This window comes from Haemaphysalis longicornis, unplaced genomic scaffold (assembly GCF_048455015.1).
Source record: "Haemaphysalis longicornis isolate Haplotype H1 unplaced genomic scaffold, Haemaphysalis longicornis Haplotype H1 scaffold_9, whole genome shotgun sequence".
Taxonomy (NCBI): Eukaryota; Metazoa; Arthropoda; class Arachnida; order Ixodida; family Ixodidae; genus Haemaphysalis; species Haemaphysalis longicornis.
In genome coordinates this window covers 62993269-63007103 of record NW_027526460.1, presented here as the reverse complement: position 1 = coordinate 63007103, position 13835 = coordinate 62993269, and positions in this window count along the sequence as shown.

Below are 13835 nucleotides of genomic sequence, written 5' to 3'. Positions count from 1 at the left end.
GTGCCAATCCTTGCCGAGACGACTTGCAGATCCCTTGAGTCGATGGTGGAATTCTACAATGGTGGGGGTGACATTGCATCCCCACTCGCCGTAGAGAAGACGACTACCCGTTCAATTTATACGACGATCACTAGCACCGCAACTATGAAAATAAACATAATACTGAAACCTGAATATGTGTCCGGCAATGCTCAACTACAACACCTCCGCCAATCAAGCCCTGCGCATGAGTGCAAGCTCCGCTGAATTTTTTTACTTTGCTTTCTGTTCCGACAAACGTTTTTTTTCTGTCTGTTTGTTTTCGTCTATCTTTTTTGTTTCCCTCTTTCTTCCTTTCTTCCGTTACTTCTTTCGTTCATCACTCAATTATTCGAAACAAATATTCCACAAGTGGTCGGCTTACGCCGAGTGATGGAACCAGGTTGCGGAGGTACGAGGGCAAGAGAATATGGTGAAGGAAGAGAGATGTCCAAAAGCGAGATGGTGTGGTGCTTAATGATTGGCTGCAGATTTAGTGAAATATCCGGAACGGTTGGTACGTTCTCAGTGGGGTTTAGTTGTGTAGTTTTTTTTAATAACAGCAATGGTCTCTTCCCTTGGGAAAGATATTATTGCCACTTGCCAGCATTTCACGGTAACATTTCTACCATTTATCGCTGAAATATTATGCACGCTACCTTCAAAAATACGCCAGCCCAGCAATTTCAAATTAATTATTTGCTTTCTTATGCCCTCCAGGCGAGGCGTGTTCGGTTCCATCTGTAGTAAGTTAATTTTAAAAGCATTCACACATTTTTACTGAGCTTTTGAGAATCAGGAATTGCCATGGTCTTGATGCAAAAGCGTAATAGTTGCTTGCGTAGGCCCCTAGCACCAGACAGCACAAGCGCCAGGAAAAAACCTATACATGCCTGAATGCATACAGAAATAAATACAAAGATATATAAACACTTTTAATGTATCAAAAAACAATAAAAATATTGCACACTAAAATGATGTATAACTGAACATTGTTACTCGTTTCTTGAGTAACAAAATAATAAATAACGACAGAAAATAAAACCAAATAAACTCACAGCGCATTCATCCGCTTTCGTAAAGGAAACAAAAATAGCATAAACATATACACAAAATAACACGAAAATGCAAAAAAGGGTTGCACTTCATGTAGAAAATACATTAATGCTTTCGGTCTAAAGCAGCCATCGAGGAAGAGTGTTCAATTACGTCCAACAGTACAGGACGACTGTTCCGGAGATTCGGAATTTGCTATTAAAATTTTTCTGTGCCATAATTCGTTCTAGTTTGTACTTTTATAACGTTCTACCAGGGTGTTTCAGTGAACACTTCCAAAAATTCCTGAAGGTAGGCTTTTCAAGAAAAATAGGAATTCTCTTAAGAAGCAAGCTGTCTGGTTCGGCGGACGTCAGCAGTTATGAGAAACATGCGAATTACATAGTTAATTAACTAAAATGTCTAATGAACTTTTTAATTAGCGGAATTTGGCGGTTATTGCCACTGGCGAGTTTGTAGCTACGGAGAAGACGATAACCGGTCAGTTTTTAAAGCAACGAAAAAGACACTCTGTAGAGCCCTGCAGCCCGCAAAAATCAAGTATTTTCCCTGGATGAAACCGAAACGCAGCGCACATGGTGCGCCAGAAGTGTAGTGAAAACGCAACATCCGCTGATGACGTGTTGCAGTGACTGTGTCGCCAAATTCAAGAAGGCTCTGGTGGTTCCCCACGCTAGGGAAGCAGCTTATATCAACGCCATCGCCTCCTGTATTTTTGCAATGATCAACGATCACCTTATACCACGGCTAGCGTTATCTTTTCTTTCGTTGGTAGGCGCAAGAAAAAAGCTAGCCATATCGCCCACTGCGCGGTCGCCCGTTTCAGGAGCCCTAGTGGGCGTTGGCGACAGTTTTGTTTTTCTTTTTTTATTGTCTTGTCCACATCTGAAGTGGCTACCAGTCGTGCAAAATGTGAAACGTCACCATCCGTTCACTTTTTTTTCCTCAGGTTTATCTGCTGTTCGTTCATAATCGCTGCGTGTTAGAAAGCGCATCAGACAAAGGAAAGGTTTGTTTGCTGGGTGAGGAAGGCTTTCGCGGCTGTGGCCGCATGCTGAGGCTTCCTAGCTAGGGAAAATTGCACTTACATTTCGAATTGGCTGCCACATTCATTGAAGCACGTCACCAGCGGACGTTGCGTTCTCTCAAGACTTCCAGCGCTCCTCGAACGCCGAGTTTCGTTTTTGAGCGAAAAACAACGGCAGGTTTCCTCGTGCTACAGGGCTTTGAACACCGACTTTTCGTTGTTTTAAAATATGATGTCAAAACGTCTTCTCCGGGGCTACGAAATTACCATTTACAATAGCCACCAAACTCCGCTAATTAAGAAGGTAATTAGTAGAGTTTAATTACCCAACTAACTAATGTGCACGCCCTTCATTCTACCTGGCGTCCGCCGCAGCTAGCAGTCTCCTTCTGAAGAGGGTTTCTTTTTTTCTCGAAGAGCCTATTTTTAAGAATTTTTGAAAATGTTCGCTGAAACACCCTGTATGTCACGTCAGAGGTTAGTTTACTTTAAAAAGGCTCAGGTTCAGCTTTTCATTCCATAAAAATCGTTTCAGCAAACCGTTCATTATACAAAGACAGAACATCAATGAAAGTATGGACGTGTATTGGGGCATAATTATTTTGAGGCAGATGCTTAAGTACCCTTAATTAAAGTAGCTGCATGTTTTGTCCGGAAACAGCCCTACCCCTATATATAAACAGCCAGAAAGTTCAGAATGAAACTGTACAAACTTCTGGCATTCCCCATGTGTTCATACTTTCATATAAACAAGGTGAAGTAAGCAGTGTCTGTCCGCATAAAATGGCTGTTAACTCCGGTACCATTGCGTTTCGGTAACCAAATGACACAGCTTTTTTAAGACCAGAATATTACCTTTTTACAGTAAGCTTGGCTTATGTTTCCATATACAACTACCCTTAAGATTCCGAGGCTGCGCCGAAGGTGCGGCTGGTACCATCCTTCCTAGTGAGAAAGCCTCGAAAGGGCAACTTACATGAGCCAAACTCCACCCTCCTCCACAACCACCATAAGCGAAGGACAAAGATGGCAGAACAGGGGAGCCCACGAAAGTAGTCATGTCCTTCCTAAAAGTTGAGATAAGGAAAGCGTTAGTTAATGCTACATTTCTCTGGACACCCTGGAGACGGGGGAAAACGTGGTACTTTTAAAAGGGTCCGAAACTGTAATGTGCATTTTCGCCTGTGTCTGAGCAGAGAGGGCCTGATATAAATTGTTAGGACGGAACCTTTGTGAACACTTTTCAATTTTTTTTTACAACCCGGAAAGAATAACGGTATTCTATTCAACCCTGCAGCATAGCAATAAGCAAAACCGCTGAAAATAAATGTTTGCACCAACGGCTGCAGAATCGAAGTGAGTGTAGTAAAAAAGCTGGGCGTAACGCTTTATGACTTGACGATTTTGCCGTTGTATCTGAACGTCTACCTCTTTTTTTCATTGCAAAAAAACGCGGTTGCATAATCCAGTTGAAACTGTGTATTTTCTACGACAACAACTGGTTAAAAAGCGTCTCTAGGTCCGTAAAAAGCCCCTGGTACCAAACGTCCTTCGCTCCCTGTCGAAATTGCTGGTGGATGATGGACTCCTCCGAGCGAGCAACCCCCACCCATCCATTTGCTATGGTTACTGAGACCTCGGCCTTGCGGAGAAGACGTAGCCCTTGTCCCGAGCCTTCCGCTTCGACGGGGACGGTGAATCTCACTAGTCTTGCCGTAGTGATTAGCTTGTCTTCAGGTCCGTGCGTAACTTCTATAGACAGAGGGCGCTCGTTCACTAGATTAAACTGTACCATGCGTGTGCTATTTCTGCAGAACGTCAGGAGGGCACGGAAGAGGCGAAGGCTGTCCAATCCCACAAATTTCCCCTCAGTCGTTAGGACAGTCCCGTATTGGCCAAAAAAGTGCTTGGTGCCAGATTGAACTGAAGGAAGCTTGGCAATGAGGTGCCTGTCGATGACACCTTCTAGGTCTTCGTCAGCGAAGCAGCAGTTGCAGTTGTGTAGAACATTGGTCGAGGTGGAGGACGTTCATCTCGGAAATTTAGAGTAAAATAACTTAATTCTTCGGAGGGAATAGAAACAAAGCACCCGTCGCTATACTATTCTTCTGGGTTGCCAAGCTTTTTTTGCTACATTTCCCAAAGTACCCCGTCCGGTTCGAATAGCCCTAAGCGAACTACGCAGTCACTTTAAGCGTTCCTGCCGAGAAGATCCGAAAATGAAGTCTGGGAGATCTATCACTTAAAAACCCCGTGCTACGTAATGATCTAGCTTATAGCGTTCCGGACTTAAACGTGTTGGTTTTTTTGCTTTTTTTGCTACATTTTTTTTTGCTAAATTTCCCAAAGTACCCCGTCCGGTTCGAATAGCCCTAAGCGAACTACGCAGTCACTTTAAGCGTTCCTGCCGAGATTTTTTTGCTACATTTCCCAAAGTACCCCGTCCGGTTCGAATAGCCCTAAGCGAACTACGCAGTCACTTTAAGCGTTCCTGCCGAGAAGATCCGAAAATGAAGTCTGGGAGATCTATCACTTAAAAACCCTGTGCTACGTAATGATCTAGCTTATAGCGTTCCGGACTTAAACGTGTTGGTGCTATGGCGCTTACACAAGGAACTTTGATGGAACTTCACCATTTTAGCTAGCGTAGTAAATTACAGGAACAGGCATCGTACTGCTGAGCACAAGGACACAGGTTCGTTTCCCGGCCGCGGCGGCCGCTTTCTCATGGAGGCGAAAAGCAAAAAACGCCAGTGTGCTCAAGATTTAGGTGCCCGTTAGACATTCCCAGGAGGTCAAATTTAATCGGGAGCCCTACACTGCGGCGCGCCTCATCACCTGAGTAGCGTCGGTGCGTTGAACCCTACGATCAAATCAATCAATCAAATTAAAGGAACACAAGGACAGAGACAGGACGGGCGCTTTTTTATTTTTGCGTCTGTCTTTCTACTCCTGTCTATTTCCCGCTGCCTAAAATGTTGAAGCTCCCTTAGTACTATCAGCCCAAACTTGGGCTTTAAATGGAAAGTATTCAAACCATAGTTTATTTTACAGGAAATGTCGCCCCCACACAAGGTGCGCGACAGCTTGGCTGATAGTGCACTATTTATTTTTGTCCTACGCTGTGTAGAAAATGCACTATCAGGGGCTGTCGTGTGAACAATTGGGAGAGTTGGCAGGTTTTGAACATGAAAATGTTGACTAATACAACAAAAATGACAAATAACAAGTAGAAGAGGTACGCCTGCTCGTCGCTGTCTTCCTTCTTCTATGTTGTGTTTTTTTTTTTTGTCATGCCTACAAGTTGAAGTTTACTATAGGTTCCAAATTTGCGCAGGTACTCGAAAGCCGAGGAATCTACGCATGAATTCCTCTGTCATATGACAATATACAGCATTACGTAACTTTGCATTACTTTCGCGATCGATCATTTCAGAGTTCTCTAGAGTAACGAAAGTTCTCTGAAGGTGCGTTAGAATTGAACGTAAAAGTTTGCTTTATTCTCAACGTCACGCTTGAAAGGTTGCTCAACCAGGCTCCAAGCTACAGCCAGTTTGGACTTATCAGGCGCAAAAGGGTTGGCGGCAGCGTTGGACAAAAATTACGCAAAAATTGCAGATCTTTCTAGCAAACTTTGTTGCTACTAAACATCTCCTTTCTCAGAAAAACTGAATTCTATGACACGATCTCCATTTCAATCGCCCGCTGCTTTTGTTTTGCTTTGATCAAAATTATTCTTCCTGAAAAGCGTCTGCCTCCCTAGTTCTGCCCTCTGCGTTTAGATACCATACCTGCCCGTGTCACCGGCGAAATTCGCCCTCCCGAAACAGAACAAAATGTTGCTCTACCCATCATGCTCGATACACGGAAAAAAGGTCACATTGCTGCCCCAGTGGAATTTCTGCCAGAATCTCTCCGCGCCACGGTCAACGAGGCAGACGCCGAAAGTCTTGGCACAGCACAAAAGACAGAATGGTCACCTAAAACGAGATCACTCAGCCATAATGACTGGCTCGAAGGAAGCTCCCACCACCGAGCGACAAGCTGGATAGAGCCCAGGCGGTAATATTTCGAGAACTACATACGGGAACCTTCCCGACACGCCTGCCCCTGCACAAGGTGTATCCCGAAACCCTGATAGCAAGTACAAAGTCTGCCGCAGGGAGACAGCGACTCTCACGCACGTGTTTTGGGACTGCAGGAAACATCCCGAAGAAGCAAGAACAGGAACGCTACCGCCACGACTTGGAGCGGCATTGTCGTCGTACGACCAAGACGAACAGCTCTGGGCCGTCCAGCATGCCCGAGAGGCAAGGACTCGGCAGAATCGGGAGGCTCCCCCGAAGGCGACCTAGGCCGGGTCGACGGGCGTGACTCGGGCCAACGCTCGCGCCGCGTCGGTTTTTTCAGGCTAAATAAACGTTTCTTCCACTCCCCTCTGCCAGCGTTCTCGTCCCGCTCGGAAACTAGGGTTCAAAAAGAATAAAAAACTGGCTGGTAATTAGTTTTATATTCTGTGTCGTTGACAGACTTCTTTACCGGATCCTTTGATAAAGGGAATATAGTGCATGTCATATGACTAGCTTCTGCGCGCTCCCGTAGTAAGCAAGACATTCATCCACCCTCATCTGATTTTTCTGCTGCTTTAGTTTTCGTGGTGTCCATGCATGCATAACCCTACATGCAACATTCCTTGGGCGAATTATTACTCCAGTCCTAATAAACTTAACGAACTCTCGACAAGGAATGCAGAGTGTTCTATATAGTGCCAACTCACTATTAGAAATATACCTTAGAACGGCGAACAAGTGGGCTGGTTGGTGCATCTTTAAAAATTTGCACTGTACGTCCTGTCCTTTGCGTATTTTCTTACATTTTTAAACACAATTAAAAAGCTGGATGAAGGTAGATGCATCCCGCGTTCATATGGGATGGCGCGTCCTTGCTGCCACCAGGTAAAGTAAAAGCTGTAATAGTGAATAAACGATTATTCCGCATTTAAAATATTAAGAAGCTTTTATTAAGATAAGACCAGAAAGATTGAACGCACGCCTGGCAGCAGCGGAGCAGAGCGCATCTTCTGATCACCAGATCTTCTTGTGTAACCGCAGAGAACTGGGGGCCAGGGCTGATATGTCGCGACCGCCGCACTTGGAGGAATAAACGCACTCCCGCACACGGTCTCTGAAAAGCGGTAGTTGTTCGTGAGAGCTGAAACCCGGTCTCGTGCTGCCCGGTCAAAAACACAAATGCAACTGAGGCAGAAGAAGTTGCTATTGCTCTAGCAATAGCACAAACCAGTACAGGGGTGGTTGTTAGTGACTCGAAGGCAGCCATTAAGATTTATGATATGGGCAGGGTCTCTGCTGCAGCTGCCAAAATTGTCAGAGATGGTCAAGTACCAGCAGAGCAAATCTCAATGATATGGTGCCCGGCCCACGAGGGCCTGTGGGGTAACGAGAAGACGCATGCCACCGCCCGAGGCCTCCCTTGCTGGTCGATCGCAGCTGACTCACCGCCTCCACGCGAGGAACCCCTGTCTTCAGTTGACGAACTCAGGACATTTCAAGAAATAATTCCTGACTGCAAGCTCGGTCGCAAGACCTATCCAGCGGCGGATAAACAGCTCAGCAAAAAAGAGGAAGTTATGTGGAGGAAATTGCAAACCGGGGTGTTATTTTATGTGGAGGAAATTGCAAACTGTGCAGCAAATGGCATCCGAAAGTCTTTACTCCTAAATGCACTCACTGCAATAGCGTTGCGAACCTAGTCCACATGGTCTCGACATGCTTTTTCTATAACTACCCGAACAGAAATGTGGAATCTTGGGAGGCCTTATTACTCGACCATAAAGCAGAAGAGCAACGCAAAGTCGTTGGTCTCGCCCTGACAGCCGCCATATCCCAAGGGATTCCGGCCGATGGTTAGGTGGTGAAGGAGGATCTAGACTAATGCACTCACCCTCATCATTTTATACGGGTGCAAATAAAAGTCATTTCTCTCTCTCTCTCTTTGTCTCTGAAAAGTCAGTTACCCCCTGTTTACTGGGTCTCAGCCAAGGCTCGCCGCTCTAAAGCGAGGTCACAAGCCGGGATCGGACACTTGGGAGCAGCGAGGCAGCGGACCGCATCGTGCGTTCGCATGCTTGTCTGGTGTTACCACTGACTGGAATCGTTCTAACTTACTTTTTTTCTCTTTTTATGCTTTATTGCTGCTTCCAATAATGACTATGTGGTTCTGTTTCTTTTTGTTCTTTCAACTTTCAACCTACCTCTCATAGATATGGGCGGAAAAAAGACCCTTGGTCAAGGCTTTGGGTCGCACTAATGAAGAAAGAAAAACTCACAAGACACATTAGCACTTCTTAGAGGCTGTGATTGCGAAAGCGATAATGTGGCATTGAATGCTCCTGAGAGCTGCGATTTCCCACGCCCTTGAAGCTCTTATGGTCGTGGCTTTCGTCCAGCCGTTCCAGACAGCGTAACCGGTAAGCGGGATGCCTTCATCTCGACAGAACGCACAGTCTGGGCGGTGCTGCGGTGTCGTGATTGCGTTCACCTGGGCGGCGAGTCATTCGAAAAATGCGTCCTACCTGGCTTATAGAAACTTAGGATAGCTAACAGCGCCCACTGCGACGCCTGCGAGGTTGAAGAGACTCTCGATTATACGCTTTTTCGTTGCCCTCAGTATACATCGGAAAGGCGCGTGTTCGCCGTCGAGCTCAACCGATTGGGCAATGAATCACTCACAGTAGAGACCTTCTTAGGGTATAGACCGCTACCATCGATTTCGCACAAGGCACCACAAGCCCGCCAGCATTTCATGAAGGGCACAGGCTTTGGGGAACGACTATGGTACCCAGAAAGGGACTAAATTGAGTGCGCGTCCTCGCTTTTATACCCTCCTGTTTGCCTGCCCTCTCTTTCATACCCTGAACACCCCTTCTGCAGTGCCGAGTAGCCAACCGGGGGGCACGTCTTGATAACCTCTCGGCCTTTCCGTTCGCGTTTTCCTCCTCCTCCTCCGGATCCACCTTCTCCGCACAAATCAGACGAACTAGTATTCGAAGTTCGTGCTAGAGGGTGCTGCTCCTGTTGCATTGCATTTGCTTCTGCCCATCGGTGCCACTCCGGTGAGTTGTGTATTTGTGTATGAGACTTTACTATTTTCAGACGCATACAGCGGCGTTGACGTATTAGCAATGGTAGCGTTAGATTTTGCGCTTCTTTTATTTGCCGGCCGGTAACCCCATTTACCTAACGAAAGAGAAAGATGCGTTCAAGAATCTCTGGTTCCAGAATGTTTTTGTTGTCTATTTTTACCATGAGTGTTAATTACTTTATTCTTAATAACGTAATTACTTAATAACGCCTTAATTAGTTTTGTGGTATCGCTAGATAGCAAAAACCTGTATGTACGGTGTTGTGAATCTGTAGTAAATGACGTTTTTTGCTTGCATTACATAATTGGATGCACCGGAAGATTCCTGGCTGGCAGTAGAGACCCCTACCCCGACGCTCTCAGTGACCCTAAGTTGACTTAAAGTTCCCTCGGGGCGAATTCCGCAGAAACGACTCATGAGTTTTATCCCGGACGTTTTAGAGGATTCGTGCTTAGAGACAAAGCAATACTTGGTTGAATAAATTCAAACCTCGAAGCTTTTAGGCGTTGTGATATATTACAGCACGCAATAAAGATAAAAGCCAAGTATATACTTACCCGGAAAACATAGTTATCCCGCAGTGTATCAAAGGACTGCGAAGCATTCCGGCTAAGCCATCGATACCGCTTGGTTCCGTCATTCGAATTTGTGAAGATTATGTTACAACGCCGCACTTCAAAAACTGAAATTTGTCCCGTTATATGAATATTTAAAGGTGGTGCCTAAAAAATCCATTGTTTTATTCAATCATCTATCTCTTAAATAAAGTTCAGTTTGGATCCTCGCTCAAGTCGTATAACTATCATGTCCCTCACAAAGCAAGTATCCCCAAACAGTAAGGTGTAGTCATAAGCACTTCATTTTGATCAGCTCGAATTGGGAGGCCTACGGTCCTCCCATAAGTGTACAGAAAGGAGAGTGCCTGTGTTGGGAGAAGCCTTTATGAAAATACTAAATATTACCCTTCCTTCTTCAACTCCAACTCCCTGTTCAGATTCTACTTACAGCCGCACGGCAATCTGCAAACCTTCTTTTCTGTAGGACCATATGGTCTGAAGAGAACGACCGTTTTGATCTATTTTCATGGTAAAGGGAGATTCAGAGCAAGAGGAAGAGAGAACCGATCTTGAATGAGCGGTCAGTTCAGCCAGACTAGCTCCCTACTATACGACGGACTACGCTCACATGGTCAAAATCGAACCTGGGTCCCCCACGTAAAGTCGCCGACGTCTATGTCATTGCGCCAGTCCGACACCACCGAGGTGCTTTGGACTTTCGACTTTAAATTTGACTCAAGTTGCACGGGAGAAAGCTTCCTGTTTTAACCACCTTTCTCTCTAGAACAGAGCTTTGATTTTTGCACCAGACACCCTGGTAAATATCATCGCAGTGTAACGAGAGATAATCTCCTCTGATAGACCGAGTACTAGTCTACAGGGTGTGTAACTGATGCGCTGAAATGATCTGCCCCGAATTCAGGCTGCGCCTGACGTTACAGGAGTAAGGGTAAAATTGTCAGAAAGGACCAGTACGCCGGCGGTGAATACTTTTCTCCTTGTGTTGGTGATGGCTTCAGGTATAGCAAAAACAGTGCTTACTTAACTTTCTTGGCTGCGATTGTTTTGTGCTACATGAACATTAGACGAAATTCTCTTGAAACCTCCGAAAATAGAGTCTCTTTGTCTGCTGTTTCGAAATTTTGAATTAACGTTTGCGTGGTGGGCCTCTACTTGTGATTTTATCACCACAGATTTGTTTTGAACTCAGGAAAAACATTCACTTTGACTTTCTACCTGATATCCACGCTTTTGTACCAGCAATGTACCAATATGTTCTCTTCGACCTCGTCAGCATCATTGCCCTTGTCTTGCAAAATATCCTTACATGCCAAGGTTTTTGCCAATTAGTTGGCAAACTGATTCCACTGAGATGCCCATTTTAGCTATTCGGAAAATATTATATCGACTGTCTCACAAAATTTGGCAAGCTGTACAATGTGGCAGTTTTTTTAATGCGAACTATGCCACGCATACATTTCACTGCTTAATGTTACCTCTTAGGATTATGAAGCAACGAAACGTAAACTAATCACGTGTTGAATTACTTTCATGTTTTTCTCTTTCATTCTGATAATTTATACGAGTGAGCGCTGCTGCAATTTCAGACATTTCTTGTTCGATTGGAACGACGTCGTTCGTGACATGCGGCTTTCGCAGCTTTAAATTCCGCTCTGCGATGCAATTGTACCCCAGGGGCCCTAAGAGTTATTACAACATTCGTGAACATGATATGACAGGCTGGCTCCTCAGTTTACACTTAAGTGGGCGAATTTCTGTTCATTTCGTAGCAAACACCATCTGGGTTAATTTAGCAACAAATGCAAACGTTGCCTGTTTCAAATGTTCCACTTTGCAGGCATAGAGGTTCTTACAATATGCACTAGAGAGGAATCTGCCGCTAGCGTCTATGCGCCTCACATCAAGGCCGTCTGTGTCGTCATAGGGCGCCATTACATCGTGCGCTCGCCTTAGTTTCATCATTGGCTTGGATTGAAACGTTTTAGAGTCCGCAAATTTAAAGAGAGGGCCACAAAAACGCAAATAATAGTGCGCAAATATGTAAGTGGAAAATAAAACAGGCTGTTTTAAAAACTAAGAAAGCAGGAAGTTAAGCGTATTTTTGCCGGAATGGTCGTGGCTGATATTCTGCATGCCAAGGTGGTAGCATCGAATCATGTTAATATTTGGAGGAAAACTCATTAGATATACTTATTTTATTAATTTTACTTTTACGCCCAGTCATACGTCCTTCGACTGCGACATGACCAACGTCACTATACTATCATGCACTGCCTGCTGTTTCACCAAACACGGCTTCCACAGAACAGGGAAGATTGGGGCTTCCTCGTAGCTCGTACACGTGTTAATGCATAGTGAATAACGAAAATGCCACAAACTGCTTAAAAATACAACTGTCATGCCAAGCACAAGCCAAAAGGGGGTCTTCCCATAAACCCTCATAGCAACATGTATTACCAAGCGCAGTTTCCTCTCTAGCATACTTTACTAAGAAACCCTATTTTTGCAGGTAAGCACTGACAGCAAAATGCGTTGCCCTTTCCCTCAGTCTCTTGCCTAAAATCTTCACGGTTCTTATCGCCATGGCACTGAGACGGACGCGCCAGTCAGCGCAACCGGATAGCGTGCCATAAGCGTCCGGGCAAAAAGGATGGCACGTGCCGTGGGTCGCTGTCGCGATTTCGGTTGTATCATCCACGGTGTAGGTACATCAGAAGACTTCTAAAGCTGTTATACGGACCTATTATTTGAAGGACCACCATAAAACCTGCTCGGTGCACGGGCTACAGGGTGCTGCTCATGCTGCCTTCGTGTTTACCTTTAGTTTTTGGTGGAACTTCCGTGAGTGGTGTATCTGTATCAAGCTTTGGCATTTGCAGGTGCAGAAAGCTGTGCTGACAGTGGTAGGGGCGAGTTTTCTGAGTTCAATTTCTTTTTCTGAGACAGCTGTATTCATTTATCTGTCGGTAGCACACTTATCAAAGTAACAGAGCTGCGTATAGAAATTCTGAACTGGCTTTTGTTGTGTGTAATTGTTGCATGGGTAGCTGAAAACACCTCTGCGTTTGCTAGAGATGTTGCAGAGAAAAAGAATGTATTAGAATATATACGTTTTTGTGTATCAGCAAAAGGGACTGCCCGATAGTTTCGATGTGTAATGACTGTTTATGAAAGGAATGTTTTACTTAGATTCTGCTCTTGAAGCCTCGGCAGCGAGCGTAAGCGTAGCTGCATTTTTATTCTGAATGCGGTCCTAGATTGATATAAAAATTAAATAAAACAAACTCACTAGAGAATATTGATGATTTTATCAGACCTATCTAAAAATTTATATTTGCAGACAAAGCGATGAATAGCGGATGTCATTGGAATCTCGATGTTCGTTGGCAATGTGAGATAAGCACTAATATGGGTGAGGTAACCGCGGCTACAGCGTGCGGAAAACGACCACACTAAGCATGGATTCATTGGTTTCTGTTCTGAATTAAGGGCCCCTAAGTTTAATTCCAGAGATTTATAGTTAGAGAAATGGAAGCTATTGAGTGTTGTGTTAGGTTCACCTGTAACCATACCCATAAATGTTTTCTTGTTATCTCAAGCACCTCCTTACTCACCGAGATGTACAAACATTTGTATGCTCTCGACCTATCATGCTGTTTCTTGCCTGCAAACTCACGTTTTACTGCAATATTTCTGCACAACCCTGTCCATTACTTGTATAGCCTTCCATGGACTTTTATAACCTCGCCAAAAAAATTGCCCTGTTGGGACAAAAGGGCCTTCTTGGATTACATAGAATTTCTATATGATGGTGTTTGTTGCAAGTTTAGAGGTGTACATTTTATGGCATTATGATGCACTGGCATTAATAGTACTTGTCTATACTTCTATATTGCCAAAATATGCGCATCGGCTGCGTAGAAGGACATCTTTGGTAAACAAACAAGCAAGGTGGTTCCACTTCGAAAAAGTTTCCCTTAGTGAAAGTGCCGCA